Raw genomic sequence first — 14,502 nt, forward strand, 5'->3', positions numbered from 1 at the left:
ACTGCGCTAAAACAAGATTTAACCTTTAAAAAATACCAGATTAGGCCTTCATAAATTCATTAATAAAAAAAGACTTTATTACCTATTATGCTTACGATGCCTGTCTTAATTTCAGTGAATCTAAGCAGCTATCGGTGGTTCTGTGGTAGAGCGCTCGACTGCCAAGCCGAATGGTCTGGGTTCGAAACCTGGGTGGCGCATTTGTTTTTAATCAATAGAGAAACGCTAAATTAGAATTTCTTCGATGCAATAATTTCAATTTCAATTCTGTTTCAATTAAACCAAAATTTCGTACTCTATTAAATACGCTTCCGATAAAGCTGAAGGTCTAATTTTCAATAAGGCGTAACAAGTGTCGGTGGTTCTGTGGTAGAACGTCCGCCTGTCAATCAGGAGGTCTCGGGTTCAAATCCCGCCCGATGCGATCGCAAATTGATACTAAGACGAATACCGTGTACAACTGGTGGAAACCCTGCCATTGAACGTTGAGAGGTAGCATTACACTCAGCACTCGGTTCGTCCCAAAGTCATTAAGAAGAAGTTGGAGAGAAAACGCCCATATAAACACAACAGACTCAACATGCTCATCCATCAGAACACAAACACAACAAATTCAACACTCACAACCTACGCATAAACATTACAAAAACGTAGAACACCAAGCCGTCACGACGGTGAGCGAAAAAACACCATCCAAAAGAAACCGCAAATGCATCCGTTAACGCTCACCGTCACACGGTGGTTTTGCCAACCCTTTGAGAAACTGCGAACGCAGTGATTACACTTTGCACCGAAAATGCGAACGCGTTCGCAGTCCTGACAGACAGACCCACCCACAGACAGACACGGTCGTTGTATAACCCCTCCTAGGGGACTTTGTCCCCTCGGAGAGGTAATAAAAATATGTGACCACCTTAGAATTACCCAACACAGGTATTCAGAAGAGATGGTGTTCAATTTAAAAAAATTACTTTTTTTGGATCCACCCTATATCAGTTATAAAAAACCTGAAATTATTTATTTTTTTCGATTCTAATTTAACCATCACTTTAATAACGGTAACTTCCCTTAAATTTCAAACTGAAAACACTAAAGTTTCATGCAATCCAATAACTTTGACTTTTGAAAATTTTTCACTCAGAATCATCACATTAAATGGGAGCCACTCTGTATCGTAAAATTAAAAACTCAAGCATTGTTTTTATCAAGTTAATTTTAAACATATCTTAAAACACGCTTCCCGAAGTCTGACTAGCTCTGTAGGTTAATAATAAAATAGCTAAATATTTTTTGGGAGTCAATAATTTTGATTCTGAGTGAAATATTTGCATATATTACAGTATTAGTTTGGCTAATTAATTTTTTTTCATCTGCTACCATACTCAATGGGTGAACATAGAATAACAAGGGTAATTTTCCATTATATTTAAAACCAACTTCCCTTACATTTCACTATGGAAACACTGAAGCTTCTTTCAATGCGATAACTTAATGACATGCAATTTTTTTGCCCAGAATTACAATAATTGAATCGAAAAATTATCCAACTCGGCTTATTACGCGGATAATACAGAAATATAAATTACTTGATCAAAACGTTTTACGAATAATTTTGAGAGCTTTATCTATTGAATAAAAGTTAACCATCCCCAACCTCAAGGGTGGTATCGCGCTTAGATAGAAGACCCGATATGTTCGCGAATTCCGACAACGACCATAATTTCAAACTATGTTTTTTATATTTTTTATTTATTTCTTTCTTTTATTTTGTTTAATTATATATATTTAAAATTGAAGCTGAAACAAATTTTAAAATGACTTTGGTTTCCCCATAAGACATGCTACCCTCCCCACCTCGCCGTCTTGCACGCGTGCGCTGATTTCCCCTGGGGGGGGGGGGGGGGGGCGGTCTGGGGCGCGGATTTCTCGGGGGGCGCGGATTTCTCGGGGGGCGCGTCGCGGTTAATTTAAAAATCAAATGAAAACAGATTTAAGTGTTTTGCGCTGTTAATTTGAATTTGAAACATGGATTTGAGTGTTTTGACGTCATAGAATATTCGTTGTTAAAGTAACGTAGAATGGAAATATTTTTAAACTTTATTTTAATATCAATGTAGTACTTAAATATGCTGGGCACTTGACCCTATTCGCTAGCGAAACGGGTATAGGCGGCGCCACAGTCGCTACCCCTGCAGCTTGGTTTGTCTGCGTACTTTGTTGATCAAAACAAACGATTAATATGGCGGATTGTAGGCGCAGAGGTGGCATAAATTACGAAGTACCTTTCTGTAGTAATACTGCCCTTAAAAATATTACAATTCGAGTAAATGGTGAGAAAAGAACGTTGGAGTTATCGTTTCACAATTTTCCGAAATGCAAAAATCTTTTTAATGTGTGGTTAACTAATATAAAATCAGGGAAGATGCCTAGTTAGTGGGCACAGATTTGCAGCGCCCATTTTAAAGATAAAGACTTTTTAGAAAGAGATGGTGAGACACAAATTTTACTTGTTATTACTGATTTTAAAGTTAATATTATTAAATATATATGATAATAACTGTCATTTAGATGAAGATAATTCAAGAGACGCATGAAATGCAGTGCCATTCCAAGCAATAATTTACCATGTAGACTTATTACAAATCCAATGTAACTAAATGAAAAGAGAGGACCCTATGTTTTGTGAATCGTTTTAAAGGTGATCTGTTTTATTATATACTGCAAAATAAGGAAATGCTAATGAATTAAATTAATTTTAGGTCAAGCCGTTCGATTGTCATTATCGCTGGAAAATATTACATTGAGGCCCACAAAATTATGCGTTAAAAGGGCATATTTTTCAATTTTGTATTGGACCCCAATTTTCCTATCTTTGCCACCCTGATGGTTCGGTATGAGTTTTCGAGTTGATTAATAACATTTCGAACTATTGCCGCAGATCCCAATATGATTAAAAATAATACTGTAAATTCAAATGGTTTTTATTTTTAATACTTTTTTGCGTATCTTAACATTTTATTAACTTCTATTGTAATTTCTAATTAAGTGGTTTCTTCAATGAATTTAATTGCTTTTAACTTTGAATTAATTCTATAATACATTTGTTTTTGCCATTTTAGTTAACATGGCTTTGAGTAGAAAATTCATAACATAAATAGTTCAGTTCATTTGTTATCTACAAATACTAATTGGCCAAAATTTAAAATAGGAACTAATTTAACATATTAAAAATATAACTTTCCTTGACTAGAAGTGTAAATTTAATTATAACTTTTCTTTAACTAAAATCTAAAATAAAAATTATATATTTGGACAACGTTTTCTTCCAATATTGTCAGTCTCTCTTAATATCAATTAAAAATAGCCCTTGAGAGAATAGACAAAAAAATGAAAAGGCCTAGCTGAATTTTTCCATAGTAGCCTCTACAGTCGTTATCCAGTAGATTCCTTCCTTTCCAACTTAGTTATTTTGTGCCACTGCCTCTTCAATTGATATTATCTTTGCTACAAATGGACTCTCCACAAATATTTCATCCCGACTAAAAGCTAGAAATAAATTTTTGAGACTAACTAAGTGACCAAATAAGAGTACATAAACCTTTTTGAGCCAGGCAAATTTAACCCTCGCAACTCTAACCATTTTATTACCGTACAATACCAAAGGCACAGTTAGTTCTTTTCCTTCATTTTACCCCACTTCTAAAGTCAGAAAGTTGGGATAGCTCTCAGTATCTTTATATATAAAATAGACCAGCAATTTACTGCATGTTTGCAAAAGCCTGAATTTCTAGAATAATAATTAAAACAGGTTACATTAAAGAATTGGGTTTTAATAAAAAATATATTTACCCACTATTGCATGAACAATGGACCTTTCAATGCTGTGTTTTCCATCACCAACTTCAAATTTTAACTTTTGTTTTAAGCATCCGCACACCTTATTCTATGGATCAAGAGTAGACTACTCTCCAATATACTTAAAAATTTCAAGCATGGAGCGATTCACTAATATACCAAATAAAATTATTTAAAATACATTATACATTATACAAAATGCTGAAGCTACTAGTCTATGAAATTAGAACAATCTGGGCTTGTTCTAATGTGAAGATAATAATAAATTTCCTACATACCTTTAAAACTAGCTTTCAAACTGATCCCTTGTATGAATTCTCCAAGGCCTACTCATAGTGTTATTAAACTCGAATATTTATACTTATATTTACGAATTCAATACCTATTGACAGTACAAAATTAATAAATAAATGTCGTATATACACCTTTGTTAATACAAAACATTAGAACACGCTTTAAAAAAAAAGCTAAAATCGTTAGTAAATTTCTGGTAAAATGTTTTAATTGATGTTATAAAACGCGCATTTTCGCATAACGCCATTACCCGTATCACCCAAATATAGTTCTAGGCAGTGTGACTAGGTGGCGCAGCTGTAGTTTTCGGTGGCGAATATCACGAGTATTTCTTAAAACGACTATACATCTAAACTCTACTTTTAACGCGGCAAAATACAATTCCGATATTCAAATATTTAAAAATACTTAATGAAAAGAGACTTTAACCGATTTTAAAATTCACAATATATTTATGCCATCCCGATTCTCTTTGAGCTACGGAATAATATTTCTGGGTTTAAACCCCCCAAAATGACGTAATCTATAAAAATGACGTAATCTATAAAAATGACGTAATTTAAAAATGACTCACTAAAGATGACGTAATCTACACCATGAAACGTAAAGATTACGTAGATGCGTTGTGGTTTTCATAAGCCAGCCGCTATGGGAAAGAGGAAGATGTCTCCGCTTAGTGTACCCAAGAAATGCTGGATATGCGCGGAAATATACCGGTCCGTGAGAGGTTTCAAACAACATTTAATGACTCATTTATCGTGTAATACAATGAACGAAGATTCGGATCTGGCGTGTGATTGTGATACGAGTGAATCTCTCCATTACACGGAGGTCGAGGAAATGTCAGATGATAAAATTATCGATTATCTTAACGAACTTATTGGGGAATGTAAAAAGCGCGGTGCCACAATGGAATCAACCGAGTCAACTACATCTAACCTGCCAGCCGAATTAAAAATGCCGACTGAAAAGGAAATGGCTGCTCTGATTTATTTTCAAGAATATTGTAAAACTAATCAAATTCATAATATTAAAACCGCTGTAAAGAAAATGTGAATAAACGTTTTTATATTGAATACATTGTTATTTTTAAAGGTGACCGTATAAAGTAAATTTTACATTTGGGTAAATTGACACTTAATATTTTTAAAATTCTAAAATACGTTTATAATATTTTTCCAACGTGGGCGAATGAATGGACACAATGAACTATTAATTACATAATCTAAAAAATGACGCGAGCAATGAGAAATAACGAGTCGGATTTATAAGATAATAAAAAATATTTATTTTTACAAAAAATTTTTATAAGATGATATAATACAAAAATTATTTTTCTTTTACGAGTCAAATAAAAATATTATAGTGCGATACAAAAAAAATTAAAATGGACATCGTATTTGGTTGTCTATTTCAGCGCGGTTCTGGGTAATCCAGTCGGCGAAAAGTAGACTTCGTTCCAAAGAACACGGTTGTCGGGTGTTTAGAGTTTGATGTCTGAATAGACATTTCACTGGCGGGGGCGTATCAAAAGTCACAGCTCGGGGACAGTCAAAAGTTTCCAAATCGTATATGGCGGTCTCAATATAATCGGCTAAAAATTTACACTTTACGTCTCCTTTTGTAAAAATCATATCAGCACTCGAAACAGCTGATATAAGGCAGGCGGGTAGTTTATAATAGGGGAGATACCCCGCGGTCCAGCAAATACCGTGAAGGTTCCTAGACACCCAGCCGTTTTGTCTTTTAATGGCGTTCGGAAGTTGTTGTACTGGATAGGGTTGTTCGAAAGTCCAAGCTTGAACGGCGGGAGGGGTCGATACTGTTGATATAGCTAGTTCCTTCACGACAATGTCGGGGGGCTCTCCGCCGGAGCGCGAGGCGGATTTTCCTAGTAGAAAGTCAAATTCGACAACGGCCATTCTCGCCATGCCACCGACACGATACTGAGGGTTTAGTTATGAATAAAACGGGGTGTAGTCGCGCGACGGGAATTTATACTCCGTTTATGACGACGTAACACTAGCCTTTGAGGAAAAACGCGCGCGTCTAAAGAACAGTAGCCTCCACTATATGTATGCATAAATATTTTTTCGTCCCAAAGTTCCCCCCGACCGCGCCCCCCCCCCCCCGAGAAAATAAAAAATATAAAAAACATAGTTTGAAATTATGGTCGTTGTCGGAATTCGCGAACATATCGGGTCTTCTATCTAAGCGCGATACCACCCTTGAGGTTGGGGATGGTTAACTTTTATTCAATAGATAAAGCTCTCAAAATTATTCGTAAAACGTTTTGATCAAGTAATTTATATTTCTGTATTATCCGCGTAATAAGCCGAGTTGGATAATTTTTCGATTCAATTATTGTAATTCTGGGCAAAAAAATTGCATGTCATTAAGTTATCGCATTGAAAGAAGCTTCAGTGTTTCCATAGTGAAATGTAAGGGAAGTTGGTTTTAAATATAATGGAAAATTACCCTTGTTATTCTATGTTCACCCATTGAGTATGGTAGCAGATGAAAAAAAATTAATTAGCCAAACTAATACTGTAATATATGCAAATATTTCACTCAGAATCAAAATTATTGACTCCCAAAAAATATTTAGCTATTTTATTATTAACCTACAGAGCTAGTCAGACTTAGGGAAGCGTGTTTTAAGATATGTTTAAAATTAACTTGATAAAAACAATGCTTGAGTTTTTAATTTTACGATACAGAGTGGCTCCCATTTAATGTGATGATTCTGAGTGAAAAATTTTCAAAAGTCAAAGTTATTGGATTGCATGAAACTTTAGTGTTTTCAGTTTGAAATTTAAGGGAAGTTACCGTTATTAAAGTGATGGTTAAATTAGAATTGAAAAAAATAAATAATTTCAGGTTTTTTATAACTGATATAGGGTGGATCCAAAAAAAATAATTTTTTTAAATTGAACACCATCTCTTCTGAATACCTGTGTTGGGTAATTCTAAGGTGGTCACATATTTTTTTTCGATTCCATAATCGTAATTCTGGGAAAAAAATGCATGTAATAAAGTTATCGCATTGAAAGAAGCTTCAGTGTTTTCATAGAGAAATGTAAGGAAAGTTGGCTTTAAATATATTGGACAATTATCTTTGTTATTCTATGTTCACCCGTTGAGAATGGTAGCAGGTGAAAAAAATAATTAGCCAAACTAATACTGTAATATATGCAAATATTTCACTCAGAATCAAAATTATTGACTCCCAAAAAATATTTAGCTATTTTATTATTAACCTACAGAGCTAGTCAGACTTAGGGAAGCGTGTTTTAAGATAAGTTAAAAATGAATTTGGAAAAAAAATTGCTTGAGCTTTTAATTTTACGATACAGAGTGGCTCCCATTTAATGTGATGATTCTGAGTGAAAAAATTTCAAAAGTCAAAGTTAATGGATTGCATGAAACTTTAGTGTTTTCAGTTTGAAATTTAAGGGAAGTTACCGTTTTTAAAGTGATGGTTAAATTAGAATTCAAAAAAATAAATAATTTAAGGTTTTATATAACTGATATAGGGTGGATCCAAAAAAAGTAATTTTTTTTAAATTGAACACCATCTCTTCTGAATACCTGTGTTGGTTAATTCTAGGGTGGTTCTATATTTTTTTCGATTCAATAATTGTAATTCTGGAAAAAAAATGCATGTAATAAAGTTATCGCATTGAAAGAAGCTTCAGTGTTTTCATAGAGAAATGTAAGGAAAGTTGGCTTTAAATATATTGGACAATTATCTTTGTTATTCTATGTTCACCCGTTGAGAATGGTAGCAGGTGAAAAAAATAATTAGCCAACCTAATACTGTAATATATGGAAAATTTTCACTAAGCATCACAAGTATTAAACCCAAAAAATATTTAGCTATTTTATTATTACCCTACAGAGCTAGTCAGACTTAGGGAAGCTTGTTTTAAGATATTTTTGAAATTAACTTGATAAAAATAATGCTTGAGCTTTTAAATGATACAGGGTGGATACCGAAATTGAAGAAAAGCTTGCTAAATGAAATTTTTTCACTTCCTAACATAATCAATGGGTGGACACAGACTTAAAAAGATAATTTTCAACTATATTGTACGGCAACTTCCCTTAATTATCACTCTGAAAACACTGAAGTTTCCTTCAATCCAATAACTTTAACGTATTCAAATTTTTCACTCGAATCATCACATTAACTGAACCCAGAAATATTTATCTCTGTTAATCGTACTCTACACAGCTATTCAGACGTGCAACGTTTTTAAAGTTATGGTTAAATTAGAATAAAAAAATAATATGTAAATGATATAGGGTAGATACAGAAAAAAAATCTTATTTAAAAGCTGAAGTAATTTTCTTTTAAATTGAACACTACAAATATAGTTTTCGCATTTTAACTTTAAATATAGACTATTTTACCATTCTCGAGTATCTTGCATATTGAAATTGTTACGCATACGGGGTTACCATTTAATTTTGGAATAGATCACCGAAATGTTTTAATTAAAATATCTTTTATTTTCTACAATAATTACCTTTTATTACCATAAATAATGCAAAATACTCTGCACGCTCAATACGTTTAAATAGCTTTCCAAAATGTAAATATAGGTAGTAAAATACTATAAAAACCCCTGACTCTACGTTCAATACGTTAAAATAGCTTTCAATACGCCAAATATAGGTGGAAAAATAATAGAAAAACACACACATACTATTATTATTTTTTAATTTTTGGAAATACACAACATCCACCAGTTACTTCGCAATATGACAAATTGGCTGCTCTCTTAGTGCCCAACATATCACAATTTAAACACAAGTATATGCGTGGTAACGCTTTTAATACACCTGGAGGAATTCTTATACTTAGAATTCTTTTTGATTGGAAATAAACAGCTTAACGGTACTTCAAACAGATTGAGTATCCGTCACAGTACCATACTAGCCGTCCGACAGTTGGAACATGAAAAACTGAACCGTCACAATATATACAGAAGTAGTCACCAGTTCTTAATAATGACGTGATTCCGTCTTTCTTCAATTCTTCGACTGATATTGCATTCACTAGTGGTAAATACACGCTTGGTTATAAATTCATATATAATTCTTATAATAGTTTCTAGTGAAGGCTACCAGTAATTAAGAATTAACATTACAACTAAATAATTATATATAAAAATAATGTGATTTCTAAGCTAGCTTTAAAAAAAAATAACCGAAAACAATCTTACTTTTGAAAAATGACTCTTTAATATCAAAAATCGTCTGTCATACTCGGAAACAATTAATTGATCACTGATGTCGTTTCTAATATTTCTTCAGCTTTTAAAGAAAAAAAGAGTTACTCGAGAATGGTAAAATAGTCTATACTTAAATTTAAAGTGCGTTTTAAATTGAAGTGATTCTTATTTTGTATTCCACTTTCACAATGGGAAAAGTGTCTTTCTCAAATGTTGTAGTTGTACTATTGTTAGAACTATTTAAATCCATAAGATAGAATCGTTCAGTACTTTGCTGATATAAAAAGAGGGACTCGTTCAAATGGAAATATTTTTAAACTTCATTTGAATATCATTAGCGTGTAAGTGGTCCATGCACCCAAAATTGAACCGCAAGTTCAGATATGCTAATACATAGAAAATACTATAAAAGCATCTTAACTCTACTTTTAATACATCAAAAAAAATTCCGATATTAAAATATTTCAAAATACTCAATTAATGTACTAAGTTACGTTAAAAAAGAGCCTATCGTAAACACGAATTCCTCCAATTGTTAAACATAGATTCCAGATTAGATGGTGTATGTATGATGGGTAAGACTCTTGTCAGAAAGATGAATTTTTATTTTAATACGTTAAAATAAATTTCGACTATACAAATATAGTTTTCGCATTTTAACTTTAAATATAGACTATTTTACCATTCTCGAGTATCTTGCATCTTGAAATTGTAACGCATACTGGTTACCATTTAATTTTGGAATACATCGCCAAGCTAAAAATATAAAAATTGATAAAAACTTAAATGGCTACGTCCTCATCCGAGAACAGCGGAGATGGATTTTACATTTTTGGTGGGAACAATCGTTTGTTATAACCATTTTAGCGCGAAGAATCCACACCTGATGTAAAAACGACACTTTTAGCTAGCGAGAGGGGACACCCGCTGTGTCTATTTTACGCGCTGGAGGCAAGGGCCATCCTCTAACTACCCTTTACCCCTTAGGGCCGATATTCCGTAAGACGGATAGCTTTGCGCATCGTAAAAGTGTTTGAAAATAATGTTACACGGGGAAAGTGTTTGTCGGTGAAAATAGTTATGAATAGATACACAAAGGGCTCGACCCATTGAACTATTTGGATTTATTTCATAACACCACTCGCACGTGGAAAAAAGTGTTTGACAGATGCCGTAGGGGGCCCATTACTCGGGTTTATAGCTACTGGCTGTTTGCATAACATCATGTCAGATGATTCCACCAGCCCTACCGAATAGGGACGATCCCGCCTTTCCCGTTACTCGCCTTATCGCGAACAATCCTAAAAACGCATTACTAATCGCGTTGATTTTACTTTTAATGGGACTTGTAGAATTTCTATCTCTTTGGTTTACCAATATGGCCGTCGCTATACACATAACACCGCAAAATTTGACTAATCGCGTGAGTCATTGAGTCAACCCATTACGTCATCCTGATTACGTCATCAAATTATTATCGCTATATAAGGGATTCATCCCCGTCATCCATCGGCAGTACACTACAAACCGTTTCTCGAGCCTCATGTCTAAACGAAGCTGTGTAGATAACGTTCCAGCGCCTACTAAAATGTCTAAATTTGATCCGACTCAGCGGAAAGTTAACCCTCGGTATTTACTTTCATCCGAGCTTTTCGTTACTACGGGTTTTACGTCTGAGCTCGATATATCTGTAGCTCTATGCAATAAAATCACACACCAGGTCTTTGAAATGTCTTCGCGCGCCTGGGATGATTTATACGGCCACTGGGAACAAATAAATGATCCCCAACGGTTGCCCTTTCGATCACCGTTCCCGCTATCTGATGCGCTAGTGACCGCCGCCATGTCTGACCAAAAAGAATTAACCTTGCAAAGTACGATATCCGAAGCGTCGGTCGTAATCAAAGCGCCGGAAACTCGAGAATTGGACAGACTCAAATATTTCATTAATTCGCACATTCAACTCCTTAAAGTGAACCAAAAACTCTTTGAATTAATGGGTTACGTTATAACCGATAATTATCGTAAAATTTACGAAATATTGTATAAAGAACCATGTGCACCCAACAATTTATTTCTATCGGATGAACATGAAAGGTATGATACCGTTGTCCGCTACGCGTCCAATTACGTAACAGCATTTAAAATTATTGACGATTTTAAAGAAACAGTGGCCAACCAAAATATGTTTTGTGTATTTAACTTTTACAATTTGTTTAATATGGTATCTACCAACCATAAATATATTAAAAATAAATTGTTTTATCTTTAAACGTTTTCATCCGCTTAATGTACTGTAACTTTGAATGTATAAATAAAACCTTATAATTTGTATACACTCTGCTCTTTTTTTCCAAAACACTTTTACCGATGACCGCCCGCTATTTTACGCTACCCTTAGGGGCCCGAAAGTGTTTGTCGGCGAAAACCCTTTGAAAGACAGGGGGGTGACATTCACTATGACGGGTAGGCTGTTTGCATAACCTATTGACCTATAATGGGTTAGCACCTGGGTTTTATGGGTTATAACCCGGGTTTTATGGGTTATAACATCGTAAATCATCTAACCTTTTGACCTAAATTGGGTTACCACCTAGGGTAACATCGTAAATCAACCTCGTAAAACAGCTAACCTTTTGACCCGCTGAAAATGTACGCAAAATGGGGGCCCCTACAGGGGCCCGTTCCACCCTATTTAACGGTTTATAGCTGTTTGCATAACATCGTTATCCACACCTCCTGTCGAATAGGGGCAGATAACCTATTGACCCACAATGGGGGGGTTACCACCTAGGTTTTATGAGGTGGTATAACATCGTAAATCATCTAACCTATTGACCTAACCTTTTGACCTGTCGAAAATGTACGCAAAAGGGGGGCCCCTATAGGGGCCCGTTTCACCCCCGTTTCCCCCGCCCGCAGGTGCCCCCTTATCGGTAGACGCACTCACTTATCTCTAGTGTTATCAACGTAGAAGATTTCGGGTGTCCCAAATTAAACAAATTATCGTTAGTGCGTTGTCCATTGTCTTGCAAGTATCACTACCATTATGACATGAATTGTGCATTATTTAAATTAATTATTTTAATTAATTAATATATATATATATATATATATATATATATATATATATATATATATATATATATATATATATTAATTGAATTGAATTGAATATTGTTTATTGTGTGTGTATATATATATATATTATAGTTATATGCTTTCAAGTAGATTAACGTCAATGGATTTAGTTTCAGTTGAATATTCATATGACTTTTTTTGATTTCTGTAATAAAGTAATGTATAATATTGTTCTTTTAAGGTGGAAAAAATATTCCTCAGAGATGATTCAGTATCGCAGATACATCTAATGGGATTTTCGTCTCCATCAACTTCCTCGAAGCCCTCCGAACCGACATCAAGTTTTACTCCTCCAAAAAAAGGAAAAATTTAAAAAAAACGTTCGCTTGAAGCGGTTACGGAGACCGCAGCGCGCAGCAACTAAGACAAAAAAATAAGGGACTTATTTATGAAGCGGACCTCGAGTTGGAGCAGGGAGCGTTATCTGCAGTAGCGTCCGTACATATTTCATATTCTGAACGTGATTCGGGGTAAATAAATCTAAAATAATAAAAAAATTGTATTTTTGCCAATAATAAATTTTAATTTTATAAAATAATTTCTATATAATTCACCATAAATATAATAATAGATTTCTCTTGAACGGGATAATTTAAGAGTTTACTTTTGCAAGGTCCGTAGTACGATGTACATTTGAAGATAAACGAATTGAAACGCTATTTTCAAGTGTCATAGGATTGTTGTCGATTTTTTTTGTTGAGTGAAAGGTCTAGTCAACGTAGTATAAAACTCACGAAAAATTGTGCTAATACCATTTCCGAATAAGACGGGGAAACACCATCATGTTTTCTTGTAGCGTTTGCAAGAAAGAGTTTGCTAGAAAATGTACTCTAAATCGACACATACGCGAAGTTCATGAGGGAAATAAACATTCTTGCGAGGTTTGTGGATAATCGTTCGCGCGCAAAGATCGACTTTCAAGACACTTTCGTGTTCACGAGTGCCACTCTGAATTGACAAACCGAGACGAGCCTCAAACACCAGAGCAACAGCAACCCCTTACAAAAAAAGTCTTTAGAAATCTTAAGAAATTTCAAGGGGGGTTGAAGGAGCTTTTGGGAGTTTGAACGTTGGGAAAAAATTTCCCAAGAGTTCTTAAGGAAATTACAGGAAAGTTTTGGGAATATCCGTCTTGGGAAAAATAGGTAATTTTGGTATTAAGAACTCTTAAGGAAATTCAAGGGAAGTTTTGAGATTAACCGTCTTGGGAAAAAAATTAATTTTGGTAGTAAGAATTCTTAAGGAAATTAAAGGGACGTTTTTGGAATATCCGTCTTGGAGGAAAATAAGTAATTTTGGTATTAAAATTTCTTAAGTTATAGGAATATCCAAGAACATTGGAACCGCTTTTATAAAATAAAAAGATTGTTTTTTACGTAGCTGGTATAGATATTAAATTAGAAAGAATAAAAAACTGCTTAAGTTTTAATTTTTTATTTTTAAACATTCGTTTTACGTCAAGGAAATGACTTTTAGCTTAATCGAATAATTCCATTTTTTGTTAAATAAGATTAACATATTAATTTCCATCTAGTACTATAATAATTTTAAAAAGGTATTATTATTCCTTGGAGCTGTCGACCACATTTGGTATACTATCTCATGTTACCCTGACTGTGCTTTTCAACGGTTATGGTCGGCAAAACATCTTTAATTAATTGGATTAATTTAATAATTAGGTATATCCGCTATACACAAGATACTACACTTTGGTTTTAGCCAAAAGACCGAGTTTCTTTATTCTTTGGCCCTACACACGAAAAACGCTTAAAGAATTGTAATATTTTTAAAAGCCTTCTTTTATAGACACTAGACCCTATGCTAAAAAGGACATTATTGTGTAATCAACGTATAATTGTTTTAAATTGGCATAAATCAGTTGGTTATATAGGGTACGTGGAGAGAGTTATGGCAGCGTTGTACTTTCGTGTTGAATGTGACGGTAGATTGACACTAATACTTTACATGTGGT

The 14,502-nt window shown here is 34.0% G+C and overlaps 2 long non-coding RNA genes across 2 annotated transcripts; one reads left to right on the top strand and one right to left on the bottom strand.

The window, feature by feature from the left end:
* The first annotated feature begins 2,251 nt into the window (after window positions 1–2,251).
* LOC149941410 (uncharacterized) lies at window positions 2,252–2,936 on the top strand. Its single transcript, XR_016481411.1, has 3 exons — window positions 2,252–2,489; window positions 2,569–2,698; window positions 2,760–2,936. It is a non-coding gene; the product is annotated as an uncharacterized LOC149941410 (long non-coding RNA).
* A 380-nt stretch (window positions 2,937–3,316) lies between these two features.
* LOC149941411 (uncharacterized) lies at window positions 3,317–4,274 on the bottom strand. The gene is made up of 3 exons (XR_016481279.1): window positions 4,134–4,274; window positions 3,850–4,005; window positions 3,317–3,787 (listed from the first exon to the last, which is right to left on the bottom strand). It is a non-coding gene; the product is annotated as an uncharacterized LOC149941411 (long non-coding RNA).
* Window positions 4,275–14,502: the final 10,228 nt, after the last annotated feature.

This window comes from Leiobunum rupestre, chromosome 6 (assembly GCF_980474605.1).
Source record: "Leiobunum rupestre chromosome 6, qqLeiRupe1.1.hap1, whole genome shotgun sequence".
NCBI lineage: Eukaryota > Metazoa > Arthropoda > Arachnida > Opiliones > Sclerosomatidae > Leiobunum > Leiobunum rupestre.